Here is a 16,811-nt window from a genome sequence, read left to right as displayed (position 1 = left end):
GGCTGCCCCGGCAAGCAGCTCCCCGAGCGGCTCCTGCACAGCCTCGGGGGCTGTGGCCGTGCCTCTGCCCCCTCCCGGTGGCTTGGTTTGAAAGCAGAGGCTGGCACATGGAGCAGGGAGCCACGAGGAATCGGGGACCGAACAGAGATTCCCTGAGTTCTGCAGAGGATACAGAGAGGAATTTGTGATCATGAGCTCTCAGGCACTGATACTAGAGCCGCAGTCAGCCCCAATCCATGTTAATTTGGCAGGTATTGTATTGCGAAGCATAACGAGGGACTCTTTTCATTTAGCCTGGCTTCTCTAGCTATGTTAGGTTCATTTAAGAATGCTTCTTTGGTGGTCTGCTGACTCAACCTGCTTGTGGGGGTGTCTGATTGTCCAGTATCATCCCATAAGCCTGGTGCTGAGTGGCGTGGTGGCTGCGTACTGGCTTGGGTGCCTGCTGTGGTCATAGGCAACCCTCTCTGAGTGCCTCGTGCTTGTTCCACAGCTTGGGAGAAGCATCCAGCAACGTTCTGCAGCAGCAACTCGGTTGTGAGAAGCAGCCAGTAAGTTTTTCCTTGAGGTGCACTGAAATCTCTCCAGCTTGGCCCTCTCCATATCCTCACCAAGTTGAGAGCCTCTTTGGGCAGAGCCTGTGCTTCCTCGTGAAACTTTTGGTGCCCTTTTGGAGTTAGTTTCCACAGCTGTCACTTGTGGTTTCCGTTTCTGCGCACAAAACAAGCTGTTTTCTCAAAGCTGCTGCTGAAGCACAGGTTGTGTCGGAGAGGGTTTCTCCAACCCGCTGGGGCTGTTTGAAAAAATGGAAAGTGCTGCCTGCAGGGAGAAGAGACTCGCACTGAGCTGAAGCACCGTGAATAAAATGCACTAAGTTAGAGCATACGTCGTATCTGAGCACAGGGAGGAGGAGAAGTTCCTCCCTGACCTGTGTGGATGGCTGGAGTGGATGAGCGCTTCATTTTGTCTCTGCAAGACAAACGATATTTTTCTCTAAGGATCTGCAACCAAGCAGATCTCAGGGCTGGGTCTCAAGACTTCCAAGTTCACGTTTTTGCAACCTACCCATGTTTTCTAGTAAGAATAGAGGGGAAGCAGTTTTCTCAGCAGCATCCTGAGCCAAAGGCAGTGCTGAGAATTGAACAAGTCCTGACTGCCATGTCCTTGCTCTTCAGAAATATGTCAAAGACTCCGTCCGACACTAGGAGGTAGGAGAACAGCGGACACCGTGTGAACTGGTAGCAGTTCACATGCCTTCAGTTCGGGAGTTTCCAGCATCTTCTGAAGGAAACGGGATGCCTGCACATGAGTCACCTTCATTCTCTGTAAGCTGGGGAGAGGAAGAGCAAAAAGGATATGGGTACACTAGCCCTCGGTGGAATGAGGAATAGAGATGGCCTGTTTTGTTTTGTTTTGGGGGGAGCTGGGCAGATCTCAGCCCTGTTGCTAGTGGAGGTGCCGTGCTTTCCTGAATCAATTTGTTTCTTCTGGTCTCAGCCAAGAGGCCTGGTCTTGAGTGGGTGATGGAAACAATAACCTCACTGAGCTAATAGCTATGCTGTCCTTGTTCTACCCATGAAGCAAATTTCAGCCTTTGTTCCTAAGCTGTGTGCTCTCATCCTGGCCATCAGATTCTGGGCGTCGAGTGACCCTTGCTGTAGCAGGAGGCAGCTGCTTACAGAACTGCTGAAGCAGCTCGGTTTTCCTGCAGGATTGCTAAGCAGGTATCGTCGTTAGGACTTCCTAAGCAGTTCCCTTACATTCCTTTTAAGCCTTGCTGAAGGATGTCAGCACATCCTCCCCAGTACGGTCTGGATTCGAATAGTCCCCAGATGTGTTTGGGGAAGTCCCCGTGGCAGCAGTGACCGAGGCTACTGGACTGTCAGATCCAGCTCAGTGCATGCCAGGGCTTCCTGCAGCAGGGCAAACCAGGCTGGGGTTTACCCACAGCCCCAGGTGAGGCTGAGCATCAGGTGCTAAGGAGAAGGAAAACTGTCGCTCCAGTGGTGCTGCCTGACCCGGCTGTCCAGAAGCAGCCTGGTGAAGCTTTAACAGAATGCAGATTCCAAGGCGAAGGTTGCCAGTTGCCTTCTCCTCTCTCTCAGCAGTGGTGTGTTTCGTTTTTTTTTATTGTTTGCATACAGCATGCATGGCTGCGAGTTCTCACACCACTGCAGCTAGACCAAACAACTGTGCTCAGCTCTGATATTTTACTTTTCCGTGAGACAAGCTGGAAGAGTGTAAATTACTCCCTTCAGCAGCACTCCTTTCCCAAGTTTATCTACCCAAAAGGTAGTATTGGGAGGGAAGTATATCAGCAGGCACAGCTATGAAATTATACCATTGTCCTTGAGAGAGGGACAGACTTGAAGATTAGACAAATTCCAGTCTAGACACAGCCTCTCTGCTTAGCAAAATAAAAGCCCCTTTCCCATACCATGCCCTAAAAATATCACCAGCCTCTGTGGGTAATGCCACGGGGGTCAGCTTGCCAGTTCAGCATGCGAGAGCTCAGTAGCTGGTTGAGGCTGTAAGTCCAGAAACAATGTGGTGAGTTAGTAGGATTTAGATCCTTCTCTGTCCCAGGGTGTGCAACGCACAGAATTTGGATGGGGAAAATACTAATTTTGGCTTAATGGCTGACCAGGGCCTGCATTATGCACACCAAGATTTCTCTCCTTCCTTTGGGCTTCAGGAGAGTGGGACATAGTTATGGGCTATGGACTCGCGGATGGCAGCTAAAGGGAAGACACTGGGTTCTGAAAGGAGATGCTGTTAAGAACAGGAGAAAATGGGAGAGATGCACACTTTGTACGTAATCACAAAAAGAAATTTCTAACGTTGCATTTTAAACATGAACTGAAATAAAATGGTCTTTTTATTAACTTATAAAATCTCATAAATAGTAAGTTATAGACTAGATTTTCACCTGAGTTTTGGAGACAAATCTTTTTAAAAGAAAGTTAGCCAACCAGTCCCTGTGCGACCTTTACCTTGGAGAAACTGATCCTTAGTGATGGCAAGTTGGAGTTCTGCCATATCCCAGTCTTCAAGGCCATTTTTTAAATGCAGGCTTTCCCAGAATGACTTATTCTGAGAATTCAAGTACATTTTATTGCAAAGCAATCTTCAGATGCTACATGCAGTCAGATCTCTGAGAGCGGCACAAAGAATTCTACTGGTGTGAAGTGCTCTGTATGCTGAGTGATTTTTTTTAAAGGGTATCACATGGGTGAGTGAAAGGCTCATCTCTGTTTCACACTTCCAAATACCTATTGAAGACCCTTCCAATGACTAAATAGTTAATGTTAGTGGAGTGAGCAAGCTGATTGAGAGTAAAAGAGGTAGTACCTCCTAGGCTCCTCTGTTTTCTGTTCTTATATTTTACTAAAGCCCTAAAGGGGGCTTTAGTGTCTTACATTTTACTAAAGCTGGGGGGGGAGGTATCAGCAGGAAATTAACATATTTCCTGTATCAGCAGGAAATTAGATTTCAGACGCAGTACGCGTGTTGACCATTTTGTGGAAGCATACAGATTATGCTCGTCGCTGTAGACTTGTTAAGGGACAAGCTGTCAGTCTGCAGGGTGGCAGAAAGAGGCTGGTTTTGGCAATTGATGAAAAAGGTTGCACCATAACATTGGCATCATGATGCTGGGAGAATCTCAGCTTAAAAATGCGTTCTGTGAACCTTTCATCACAGGTTTGGCCTCAAGTGTGTTCCTGTGCTGTTTACTGTCACTATTATCATCTTTTGAGGCAAGCTGTTGAAAAATAAGTCAAACGCCAAACCAGGTTTTCTTGTAAAGGTAACATTCAGAGGGTAGAGAGGATGTTGCACGTTTGGCTTTGCCTCTTCAAAAAAAACAGGCCTGAAAGTCTATGCTGCAGTAAGTTTTGTGTAGTTTTTGTTAGGTATTTCATAAATACCAAGTCAATATGGCTTTGCTTTTGGTAGGTGTGAAAGAATACAGTTGCAAAAACTTTTTCTACCTTTCTGTGAAGAGCTCAGTCCTTAAGGCAGACGTGCTTCCTGTCAGATCCTTTAGGTATAAACAAGATGTGCTTGGTGGTTTGGTTTCCTTGTAAAAAAAAAAGCTTGAGAGCGCCCCAATCAAAATCTCTTTCCCCTTCCTGAAACCGGAGCCTGATGTTTGACTTGGGATATGTTGCAAACAATCCGACTACTATAGTTTAATAATTTACTACCTATCACTTGCCCTGTTGTACCACAAAGTTGCTTTCCCCTTTCTGTTTGAAATGAAACTCTCCCACAGCATATGCATGGTGTTTAGCGTGCATCAGCTGAGGTGTAGTAATTCATGAAGCCTGTGATTATCTGTATACGCTCTCAATTAATACCTCACCTACCCACATAACCTTTGGTACTTCAGTGAACTTGCATTAGTGTTAGACTGATGTGGTTATATTAATAAACTTAGAACAACCTAAGTATTTTTGGAGTAAAAAAAGTTCTGAAGTAGCTAAACCTTGCATAGGGATAAAGTATCTTGACCTGCTCGCCCTTCAGCCAGGCATGGCCTTTTAAAAGTGAGGAAGGCAATGTGTGAGGCTGTAATGTGGAAAAAATAAGACTCCTTTAAGGAGGAATTTGTCTGTGAAAACTACAGGAAACAGTTATTTTTACCACTTTCAGAAATCATCCCTGGGAAGAGCATGTCTGGCAGGGCTGCGGGAGGATAGCCAGGAGCATGCTCGGATATTTTGGGAGCATTAAGGGGATTCACCTGATGCCGGTTCAGAGCCTTGGTTTGGTTTTGGCCCTTGTTGTGCTGAATTGCAATCCCACTGGTTTGTATAAATGGCCAATTTATCCGATGGTCCCAATTTGTGGTCAAGGCATCAGAACCCCTCAGCTCCACCTCACCGTGTCTGCCTTTGCAGGGGAGACAGATCATGATCAGACTGCCGGAATCAACCTGTAGCACATAAACCTAGGGCTGCCGATTCTTTACACCACACAGTTAAACCAAAAGCTCCTGCTTTTCTCCTAAAACCACCTCTGCTTTCCTTCCTACCCCGCTTCGATCCCTGCCTGACAGGGAGCGGGCAGGGCCCAGCCGCCCGCCCGGGGGCCGCCTCCGCCGCCAGGGGGCGCTGCCCGCCGCCGCCCGGCCCCAAGATGGCGGAGGCCGCGCCCCGGGCCTACCCCGGCGGGAGCTGAGGCGGGTGGCGGGGTGGCCCGGCCTCCATTTTGAGCTTAAAACACCACAGCTGCACGGCCAGCGTGTGCAGCGTTCAGTTTAGGAGAGATTCAGGTCACGGCTGTTGTGCTTAGAAGCCGTGGGACGGTGGTTGCGCAGGGATCAGTAGTAATAAAGCAGTGGGAGTGTGTCACGGTGAAGGAAGCAGCCGCAGCTCTGTGTCAAGGTGGAGGCTGCTGCTGAGCGGTGTCCCTCCATCCAAAGGGACTTGGACAGGCTGAAGTTGGCCCTCGTGAACATGAGGAGGTTCAACAAGGCCAAGTGCAAGGGTTGGGGCAGTCCCAGACACGAGTACAGACTGGGTGGATCTGTAAGGTCCCTTCCAATCCAAGCCATTCTATGACAGACTTGGGCGTATAACTGAGGTTAATAAATCTGATTTCTGTTCATCCGGTGACACTCTTCAAGTTCTATAGCCAGTGACAACTTTGTGTGCATTACAGAGCTGCAGAATCAATAGGCAACCTTTTTTTTTTTTGCCTATAGGTTCAGGGCTAAACTGGGTGCCTTTACATGGCTTCTTACCAGGCAGCACCAAGAAGCTAAAGCCAGCAGTGTGTGTTCTCACCTCTCAACCCCAGCACGTGAGGCCTGATGCTGGAGTCGTATCTGGTTTCTTACAGCAGTATCCAACCAGAGCGTTAGGGCACAAGCCTTTGCAAAAGGCGGTTCTGTGTGATTCAGCCTCCTTCTTGCTAGTGGAGAGAGAGTCAGTGAGATCATGAGGCCGTGCCACTGGAAGTTTCATCTAAAAATAATAATAATAATAATCCTTTTCTTCTTGGCGCAGCTTGGAACAGGGATGTTGTATCTTTAAGGCACCCCCTTCGCATTCCACTAATACCTCAAGGCCTCGGAGTGCTTCTGGAGGAGAGGATCAGTGCAGGAGCTGAAGGCATCTCTCCCTGCCCTGCTGCACTGCTCACTTACTGCTCCGAAAGGCTGCGCTTTGCCGTTTCCACGGAAACCATTAGTTGCTAAGCGACTGGAGCATCATCTGTGCTGAGCCCTCGCATCTAATTATCCCATCACGGTGGCTGAGAGGGGCTGGGGGGGGATTAACTCTTCTACCATGGCAGATCCATTGACAACACTTTAGTAACATTTAAAGGGACATTGTCTCCCTCCTGCAGCAGTTGTCGGTGGTCTGTTGCTCAGCCAAATCCTTGGTTTTCTTGCGTCACTTGAGCTTGAGGAGGGATAAGGGTTTCTGCAAGCAGCAGAGGAACTGGCTGTGCTGGTGGCTGCCCATGCACAGAACTCTCCTGGGAGCTCTGGGGTCTTTTCTCTGGTCAAGTTATGCTTGGTGTGCTTGGCTGTGTGTCTGGGTAGCACAGTCTGTGTCCTGTGGGCTCTCTCAGGGCTATCCTTCGAGTCCTTCAGGTATCTTCTTTGCCTTGTGATAGCCCCGATGCTGCCCTCACGTTATTGTGCCTATCCCAGGAGCCTGATGTCACGTCTGACTTAAATGTGAGAATAAACTTTTTCATGATGGGTTTTTTCAGGAAATTTTATTTCCTGAAACCTCTGTAACTGGATGTCAGCTACCGATTGGTGAATTTTGAATGTTCGGACGCAACAATCAGTCCGAGAGCAGATTCTGATTTTGAATTTGCTAATCCAAGATCGATGTCTTGGAGGACTCTGTGTCCCGTCCCCCCCCCCCCTTAACAGACTGCAGCAGGCTGAGATCCCAGGACTTGTGAGAAGAGTGGTGCAGCTACCAGTGTGACTTATCTTTAGACAGGTTGCCTGAGCTTTTTTGTTTTCCACCTTTCCTGAAGTCTGACTGCAAGGTCTGTGGCTGAGTAAATTGTGTTAGCTCCTTGCCTGCTCTCACCTGGCTGGATCCTGAAGAATTTCTCCGTTACCACTTTCTCCTGAGAAAGGGACACTTTGTGATTTGCTGAAGTGATAGCCTCAAAGGTCCAGCCACTAGAAAAGCAGTGGAGATTTGTTGGAAAGTTTTCCTTTTTTTGTTACCGTACAGGTCTATGAACCAGCTGAGCCTCGTTGGCATAGTGAGAATCAGCGTACCTGCTTACGAGAGGGTATAGCAAGATCTGAATGCCTCGCTGAGAAAGGGAGGTGGTGAGCCAGGTGAGCACGATGCTGTTCAGGGGGCAGGGGAGGACTCTGCTGCTTAGCAAAAGCGAGACGAAGGTTGTGTGCATGCGGAAATCAAAGGAACTGTTCAGAGCAGAGTTTGCCATGTGCTGGGGGCTTGCAGGGATCAGGAGAAGCAAATGTGCGAGCGTGTGACTCACGCATGAGGTCCCAGAGTCAGGAAGGAGTAATCTAAAAGCTGCTTGAGCCATGTGCTGAATGTTAATGAGGCAAGCCGTGCTCGCAGAAGTGCTGCAGCCCAGCTCCTGTCACTGTGCTTTACTACCAGTGCGGCTGATTCCCTGAAAAGAGTGAAAAGCCTCACACTGGCAGAGCGTGCCTGCTAACTTGAACTTCTGTGACTTGGCTGGCAAGGCAGGCTGGGAGCTTGCAGAGCAGAGCGATTAGCACGGCGCTTTGCTCTGTCTGCAAGCTCTGTGAAATGCTCCTCCTGCACCTGCAGTCTCCTCGGTGGAGAGCAGCCCTCTTCTGCTCGCCAGCTCCCAGCACTGTCACAAAACGTGGCCTCAGGACAGAATCAGGGCAGACTCAATCAAGTGTTGCAGCTCTCGTCAACAGCAAACTTGTTTTAGCGAGGCAATCCTCGTCCATCCTGGTGGACGGCCGCTGTCCTGGGGTGGAGCACTCGGCTGCGGGCACCCAGCGCAGTCACACAGTGGTTTGGACGAGGAAGAAGCTGAAGGGAAGGAGGGGAATTAGAAAGATACGAGGGGAATTGCTTCAGTTGGAATTTGGCCAGGACGCTGGATCAGACAGCCTGACTTCTGGGACGTGTCAAGGGGTTTCTAGCAGCTTGTTTGAAATATGGGACTTGGGGTCTTGCAGTTCCTCCGCTGTGGGTGGCTCAGCGATAGGTTTCCTGGCTGTTGAGAGGCCAGTGCTGCTTGTGGTTCATTCTGCTTCCACGTCAGAACTCAGGAATATCTTGCCCAGTCTCCTAGATTACACTGCCTTTGCTCTTCAGTTTCACTCGTGCTTTCTCTTTTGCTTTCCTTTGGCTTCCTGGGGCATAAAGGATTCCCAAGAAGACCTGAAGTTAGGAGAGCAGCAGCTGAGGAACCTTGCCAAATGCTCTGCGCTGTTGACAGTTCTCAAAACCAGATGGTTACCAATTAAAGGGAGTCAAGTGAGGGGGTTACATTGGCCTTTCTGGTTTTTTCTTCCTTTGAAGGAAATTTTTTTGTGACCCTGGAGGACCTGGAGGAACTTCTTGTTGTCAGCCCGCTGCACCTTTCCCACAGAGGAGGACTTTAAACACTGCCTCTCTCAGGCCATTTGTATGCAAGTGGGCAGCTTCACGTGGCTTTTCTTCATGGTACTGCGAGCGGGATGGCTGGGAAGATGAAGGGCAAGCACAGTGTGTTTCCTTTTTTTTTTTTTTTTTTTTTTCCCCAAGAACATTCAGTTTCTAGAGCCAATCTTAACAGATGCACTGTCAATGCTTAGCAGTTCAACCTCATGTGGAAGAATTGTGTATGAGGAAAAATGTATTGGCAGTAACAAACACCTCCCACTCGGACTCATGTCCAAGAAAAGTGCAGCAGCTTTGTCTCAATTCAGTTCCAGAACTGTGGTCCTCCACAGGCTCCCTTTGCTGGGAATCTTGTTCCTTCCTCCTGAAGGGCTGGATCTCCAGGGACATGCACCAGGACTGCTGCTCATCCTTCCACTCAGGATTGCTGAGTGGAATCTCCTTTCTTAATACCCCCACAATAAATGCTGCTGTTAGACCATGCTACCAGGACCAGTAGATCGTCTCCCTTAGGTTAGTTGCGTGGTTCCAGGTGTGTGTTGTCATTTCCCTCCCCGTCTCTGGCTGGCTTGCTTTAACAGGTATTTTTTTCCTTGCAGAACTTCAGCAGGGACCGAGCAACTTCATACTTCATCTGCCAGCTCGCCTCTGCAGCCTTGGAGCACGTCACAACCTGGGCAAATTCTGCAGACAGCCTGGAGACCAACACAGCTCCCTCCGACCTGCTGGGAGCTTACTGTAGCGATATAACCCCAAGGTGGAAAGCGCAAAACGTCCTTGGAAAAAGGACATTTTCACATTCCTCCTGAAAACGGAGGGTTTCAGGGGGCTGCCCTTCCTTCCCATCTTCTTCTGGTGTTTGAGCACCAACAGCTGTTGACGAGAGGGCAAAAGACTCAATGAAATGTCCAGGAGCACGCTGTCTACCCCAGAAACACTTGGTGATCACACCAGAGGCTGGCTATGTGATGTGTTCCCTACTTTGGGGACAGGTTTTCTGTCTGTCGAAGCTGCCTGTAGGTGTGCGTGCCCATGTACTGCTCACAGTGCCCTACCCTACCCTTTTGGAGGGGTTTTAGAGAGTTTTAGGGATAAGCTTCGCTCTTCTGTAGGCAGCCCTGTGTCGTGCTCTTCAGTCCGTTTTCTTTCTGCCCTCGCCACGTTCTCTGGAAGCACAAGGGCTGCTTTCCTGCCTGGGTTTTACAGGCTTGTAGGCAGGAGCAGCTCTACAGATTGCAGAGTCCAAGCAAGGATCTCAAACCCAGCTCTCCCGAACTGAGGGAGTTGTGCTGAGTGCCCGAATCGAGGGGTGTCTATGCAGTTTGTGCCAAATCCGAGACCCCTGGAGATCTCTTTTTTGGGAACAGCTGGATCTTGTACCTTTTTACGCTTTTATACCAGGTCTGGGAACACTTTAGCACTGTCTAGTCTGGGCAGAGCTGATCTGACTTGCTTTAATGGTGCACCCAGAGCCTTTGGCTGCTGTGGATGATGCTGGAAGTTGAAAGCTATGGCTAACGTGGCGGGAGGGAAAAGCTGCTTCCTTTTCTCTGCATTTGTAGAGATCTCTGGGCTGCAGGTACAAGTGATCATAGTCTTCAGCTCTCCAGCTGCACCTCGTGCTGCGGGGCCAGGGCAGTCTGCCGACAGGACGTCACGGTGCTCGGGACATCCCGGGGACTGACGGGGCTGCTCCTCTTCCACATCCTCAGGTCTCACCAGTGCGCAGCTTCCTCTGCCAGGTAGGTAACAGCAGCTTTCTGCAGGAGCTGCCCCACCTGTGGCTCTTTGTCCTGCTGGAGTTGCGGAGCAAACGTGGACCGATGAGGTTGTTTTGCCCTAGGTGGGCTTCTCCGTGTGAAGCTGTGGGATCAGAGTGCTGGTTTGGGGTCAGTCTGGAGGGAAGGGCACCGTCCTTTTGTGTCCCCGATGGCACAGCACAAATCCACCTCTGTGTGTGATGCTGCTGAAGCATCCCTCTCCCTGTCATGAAATATTCATGCCTTTCTCAAAACAGGCTCCGGCACAGCAGATCTGCACGGCCCTCCCCTCCCCTGCCCCCTTCACACCCCGGCAATCTGTGCTGCAGAGAGGGTGGCTGTGGGCTCTGCTGTGAGGTCAAGCCAGATCCAGGCAGCTGATCTCGGCGTCTTTGAGGAAGTAAAACAGCAGAAAAGAAGTAGAAAAACCCCGGGAGGTGCTTTTGAACATTAACCCCTTCCGTGCAGGGAAGCACCAACAGGAGCAGAGTACAATGAGCAGTCACGGGAGAATAAGATGCAGAGAGCAGCAGGGATGAAGCAGTGAAACTTCCTTTGTGAAGCTGGGAAGAGGGCTCCCAAACCTGGGAATCCTGCTGGAGTGCTCAGGCCCTGGTGCCTTGAATGGATGGGTTTGAGTCCATCTCGTGCGAGTTACTCTGCTTTTCTGGCTTTCTTGAAAGCTTCCTTGATTTCACTGTGTTTGTTCTGCAAGGTGAGAGTCCTTGCTAGGATGTCACAGAAGTATTCTGTTTCCCCCGTGGGTAGAAGAGAATAAATCTTGAACCTTGGGAATTACATCTCCGGGATGTTTACATTCGGGGCATTTTTGAGCCACCTCCTTGTTTAATATGTCAGTCAGTGAAAGTGATGTACAGAATGAATTACAGAGGGAAGGCTCTGTGCTGGGAGCAAGGACTGGCAGCAGGGGCATCCAGACTCCCTCAGAGGCCTTCCGTGAGCCCCGTTGTGCAGTGGGAACCCTCGCTCCTCACGAGAGGACCCTGCTGTATGCAGAGCTCCCTGGGCAAGCACAGGGGGGAGGAGGAAACGTGGTACCTGTCAGACACAGGGCGCAGGTGGTATTTGAGTGGCCTGGTTGGGCTGGTGGATGCAAGCGGTTCGTCCCTCCCTGCTCATCCCCTTGAAAATCTGATTTGCATTCCCTTTTCTTCCTCTGGATCCTGCTGTTACCATGGGAACTATGTTCGCAGTTGCATTTCATTGGCTTCTGGAAAAACTCCTTTTTCCCTTTTTCCCCTTTTCCACCTTGGACGTGAGGCTGTGGCAGTCAGAGGGTGGGGAAGCCTGCAAGGGTTCTGATAACTGGGGTGAAGGCAGCAGCTACAAGTAGGAATGGGGAAATAGGGCAAGACCTTTAGGGACTGCGGGAAGCAATTGTGTTTGTGTGGTCTTCAGCTTGGTCTTTTCTGTGTCCTGAGGCTGTGAAAGGGGTCGTGGACACCTCTTGTCCACACATCCGCCTGCTCAGCCAAGGCTGTATGGGTGCGAGAAGTTAAGGGAGGAGACGATGATCCAGGCTCTCGTGCTGTCACCCTTTTGCGTTGTTCAGGAAGGTTGTGCTGTGGCCTGGCAGTTTGGGAGCACACACAGAAAGTCTCAAGCAGCTGAGATCCATCAGCACCAACCAGCACTTGTTGGCTCGCCGGGTCCTCGTGTCACCGTGCGATGCCCCTCGCTGCTTCCAAATGCAGCAGGCTTGTGTAAACGGGGATTGCCTTGGAATGAGGAGAAAACAGGGATGTGGTGCAGAGAAGGTCCTCGAGCCTGTTTTTAAGGTTTACCTTCTGCCACTCTGTGCAGTGGGACGAGCAACGAGTCTGCTTGAGGCTCCCCACAACACCTCCAGCCTCTTCGTGCCAGGCCAGCCCGTGTTTGGTGGGCTGGCTCTGCCAGACACAGCTCTCCTGCAAACCTCTGCCTTGCCTGCCCTCCGGGAGAGCATCCTGGTGCTGGGTTCTTGATGCTGATGCTGCACAAATACCCACAAGGAGACCCTCAACGAGGGCTGTCTGTGCAGGGGGGGCTGATTCTGACCGTGCCGCTGCCAGCTCCGAGCCCCTGCATCTCGCTGGCAGGGGCTTCAGGTGTAGTTTTTTTATTTATTTTTTATTTTTTTAATTTTTTTATTTTTTTTTTCTTTGCACTTTCGTGCAGGACCGATGGGGAGGGGGCTGCGGGGGGGGGGTCCCTGCCCGGCTCCGAGCCCCGTGGCCGCCAGGCGGCGCCGCCCGCCCGCTCCGAGCCTCCCCCGCGGTACCGGCACCCGGCGGGGCCCGGGGCAGCGACAACCGGGGGTCCCCTCCCTGTCCCCTCCCCATCTCCTCCTCCTTAAAAGCTGGGAGCAGGCGTGGAAGAAGCCGTAGCACGGGGCTGTACCAGGTTTTTCTCCTCCTGTCTGCATCTGGGGTGTTGGTGCTTCCCCTCTCTGCCTCCCTCCCCTCTTGCCACTGTCATGAAAAGATGCTGAGAGGGGTGTCAGGAGAGGCAGCTCTGCCTCCAGCAGCTGGATCACCTCGCTCGGCATCGTCTGGGGTTTGGTAGTGCCCCTGCATCAGCAGGGTGTTGTAGGGGAGCAAGGAGGGAGATGGGGAAGTCTGGAAAAAAAAGAGGCAAGCGGGGAGAAAAGCAGCTGGCAGGAGGACCTCTCCCTAGTCCCAAGTCCCAGAGAGTCCTGGTGGCTCGGATCTCTGCCAGGAAAGTACCACCAGGGCTGCGTGTGTGTGTGTGTTTGCTCATCCATGCCCCAGATGCTCCAAGGGGTGAGTGAAAGCTGAAGGAGGAGAGCTAGGGGAGGGCTCGTGGCTTTACTCGCAGTCCCCCTCTCAGGAGCACCCAGGACAGCCAGGTCTGACCACGCAGAGGTGTGGCAGGTGAGTCTGGCTCTGCTGGCCTTGTGTACCCATCACCTTCACTACCTGTCTGTAGAACTCACCTGGTTCACAGGTCTGCCTGTGAGATGCTGCGGGAGAGGCTTTTCCCTCTGCTAGGGATTTGTGTGGCTCAGGTGTTGCACATACCGAGGTGTATCGGGATTTGCAGATGGCACAAGGCAAAAAAATTGGTGGCTTCTTCTGCTACGGCTCCGTTTACAGAGCGATTTTGAGCCACCCCAAGTAGTAGTTGAAACCCTGAGTGAAATAGAACTTGCATCAGGCTTCTGGCCTCACTCCGAACCCACCTGCTCCGTGCTCCAGGATTTGCTGACAAAGAGCTCAAGTGCCTGCAGTGACCGAGCTCCCAGGGCTCCTCCGGGGACGGAGAGACTGAGTAAATAACCAAAGGGAGGGGTTGCTCCTTTCCTAGGTCTCCTGCACCGCAAAACTGCAGCAGCAGCCAGCAGCACCTGCTCTTCCCCCTTATTCTGCAGCGTGACTTTGGGAGCTGGAATCCGTGAGCCTGCTGCCCGTGGCCACGCACATTTTGGGCGTGCAGAAAACACCTCTGTCTGCCCTGGCACCTCCGTGGGGGCACGGAGAGCTGCAGGATGCCTCTGACGAGACGCTGGGGTGCACGGAGGGGAGCCCAGGGCCGTGAGCACTGCCTGTACAGACCCGAAATCCTGCGCAGGGCCCTGCTGCTGCCTGCGCAGCCAGCCAGGAATGTCACAGGGAAATCTGGCTGCTGCAGGGGGGGGGCTGCATTCCTCCCTCCAAGGCTTGGGGTCCCCCCCTGGCTCCTGCTGCTCCCTGCCCGGCTCCTGGGGGGCCACGGGGCACCCTTTGGGCTGGGGGCTCGCCCGGCCCACCCAGCTGCCCGCCTTGCCGTGGGTCGGAGGGGGGATCTGGCTGGCTTTGTGTCACTGAGGCGCTGTGATTTCAGAGCCAACCCTGCCTGCTCAGTTTTTCCAAACCCTCACTTGGAAGGAAGGAGCCGTATCAGGATAAGAGTCCTCCCCACCCACCCCGTTCCCTGCCACCTTCCCAGCTCCCCAGCCAGCCCCGGGGCCCTGGGTGGCAGTGGGAGGCGCTGCCTGTGCTGATTGCTGCCTTTATCGCACCGGTGGCCTTGCTAAATGGGTTAACCCCTTGCTCCCTCGCTGCCTGGCGTTTGCTTCTCCTGACAGCAGGCTGCAGCCCGTCCTCCTGTCAGCCTCTGCAGCTGGGCGGGCTGCCTCGTGGGCTGCAGCTTTCGTGGCTCTGCGTGAGGTGAGAGAGGCAGCTCCCACCCTGGCTGGCTGGCAAGAAGTTCCCTCCTCGCCTCGGTGCCTGTAACCCCGAGCTTCTGCTTCGCGTGCCGCCGAGCAGAGCCTGCTCAGGACAGCAGCAGTTTAACGAGACAGGAAACAGCCAAGCAAATGTCTGCGCAGGGCCCCGTGCAAGGAAAACACTGCAGCCCTGGCCCAAATAGGTTAGGAACCCCTGATCCCGCGTCCTGCTGTGCTGCTGGCAGTTGGATGAGGCTGCTGATGCTTCCAAGCAGCCTGTCTGCTGGCACTTGGCACGGGTTTGTGATGCTGGAGGTGCCTTTTATATGGCTACAGCACATAGCAGGGGCCACCCGAGAGCAGGCTGCTGCAGTGGGAGTTGAGCTCATCCCCTGTGCATGGGAGAAGGCTTGAAGAGCAATGCCATGCCTGGAAACTTGGGTTTTAGGAGAGTTTTTCTTCTGGCAGCAGTAAGTTAATGGCTTTGGCGTGTGGGATAGGTGATGGTTAATAGGGTAGTGTGAAGGAAGCAGGCTGGGAGCCTCCTTTGAAAAAAGTGTGGAAGCCAAGCTGGAGGGTCCTGATCCTTTCAGGCACAGACCTGGGGCCTCTGCTGGGCTGGCTTTTTCCCCATTTCCCTGCGTAACAGCTTGTGGTGCCACCAGAACAGCAACACCTTGTGGTGCCACCAGCCCCAGACTTGCTCCATCCCAGGTTGTCTGTGTGCACCCAGCACCAAAGGCTCTGCTGGGGTCGATCTGAGTCTGGAGTGAGCCACTGGGGAAACCGCTCACAAAGTCAGCTCCAGCTAACTGTGAAGCACATCAACTCCGGTGTAGTTAATTGGGCCTAATTAATAATATTCATAAGTGTAATGAGGGCCTTGCCCACGGGGGTCTCGTGAAGGCCTGAGCTCGGGGATGGCGTTTTGGAGAGGTGAGAGGAATGAACAAGTTCCAGAGCCTCGGGACCCAGGTTCCCTGTGCTCCAAGCATCCTCCATAAAACTGCACCAGGACAAGGCTGTGACCCTGGAGCCCGGTGTCTTCTGTGCACCACCTTGAGCTCTGTTTTCCTAGCTGGTGTGGCTCAAGCTCCTTGCCTGAGCAAATTACCCCACAGCACACCATGTACATCCCAGGGTTGCTGCTCAAGCTCCTTCAGAAAGCAGCATGGGCTGACCTGAGCCAAACTGCGACTACGCCAGCGTGAGAGCTGAGGGAGCTCCATCTTCGTGTGCGTTTCGCTCGTTGTACAACGCCTTCTGCCATCGAAGAGTGAATGGACCTGCGAGAAAGAGGGAAGGGTTAGCTCACTTGTTGAAATGCCCAGCGCAGGTTCTCCCTTGGTGATGAGGGGCTCCCTTGTGTCCGAGCTGTCATGCCAGCACTTCTCATTAGCACTGATTTGCTAATAAAGAATACATGGGGAGAAAAATCTCCGTTGGTGTAAAGAAAGGGGCAGGTAACAGCCAGGTTGTCCGGGAGGCCGAGGGGAAGGGGAGAGGCGGCGAGTGGGTGACTCCCCCCATCCCCTGCCCTGCTGCATCAGGCTGGGACGGGGGGAACGAGTGGGGCTGCCTGCCTGCTGCGTGCCAGACAGCAGCGTCAGGGCACTGCCTTGAACCATACGTGCCCTGTGGGGGGGTTTATGGGGTCTGCACTTCGTGCCCAGGCTGCGCTCCCCCGAGCTCGCTCCCGCCGCCCCGCACCTCGCCAGGGGGCGCCGCCGCCGCGTCCCCGTGCGCCCCCGGCCCCCGCCGCGCCCCCCGGGACCTCCCCGGGGCTCGGCTCCGCTCCCACGAGCACCGGGAGGTCCCCGAGCAGCTCGGGCCCCTCGGTGTAGGGGATATAGGGTCGGGGCGAGGCTCCCGTGCGGGCCCCGCCGGTGTTTTCTTGCTGTGTCATTCCGAGGCGGCTCTGGCTGCGGCCGCTGGTGTGCGTGCAGCCGGAGCAGCAGGAGGAGGGGGGGGGGGAAAAAAGAAAAAAAGGTGGATTTTCATTTTCAATTAGGGCCGCTGCTGCTGCTGCTTCCCATCAGCTGAGATTGATTGCTTGTCCCTGGATCCCCTTTAGCTCTGCAACGCTTTAAGATGCTGCCAAGCGGTCCCCGCCTGCAGCCCTCTCTTCTCTTCTCTTCTCTCCTCTTCCCAGCCCACCCCCGAGCGCTTAGTGCGCTGCAGGAAGGTGACATCCTGGTTAGGATGCTGCTGGCATCGGCCAGAAAGCGGGTGGGCTGCCTTAATAGCCGGCTGTGTGCGCACTGCTACGGCTTGCAGGCG

The 16,811-nt window shown here is 52.9% G+C and overlaps 1 long non-coding RNA gene across 3 annotated transcripts; it reads left to right on the top strand.

The window, feature by feature from the left end:
* Positions 1 to 60: 60 nt before the first annotated feature.
* On the top strand, positions 61 to 11,158 carry LOC311422621. Of its 3 annotated transcripts, XR_014685440.1 has the most exons (4): positions 61 to 1,724; positions 7,215 to 7,324; positions 9,203 to 10,345; positions 10,621 to 11,158. It is a non-coding gene; the product is annotated as an uncharacterized lncRNA (long non-coding RNA). The 3 variants fall into 3 exon arrangements; XR_014685441.1 differs by lacking the exon at positions 61 to 1,724 and having other exon boundaries at positions 7,022 to 7,324; XR_014685442.1 differs by lacking the exons at positions 61 to 1,724; positions 7,215 to 7,324 and adding an exon at positions 8,729 to 9,116.
* The last annotated feature ends 5,653 nt before the right edge of the window (positions 11,159 to 16,811 follow it).

This window comes from Aythya ferina (assembly GCF_964211825.1).
Source record: "Aythya ferina genome assembly, chromosome: 22".
NCBI classification, from domain to species: domain Eukaryota; kingdom Metazoa; phylum Chordata; class Aves; order Anseriformes; family Anatidae; genus Aythya; species Aythya ferina.
This window is presented reverse-complemented; position numbering and strand designations above follow the sequence as displayed.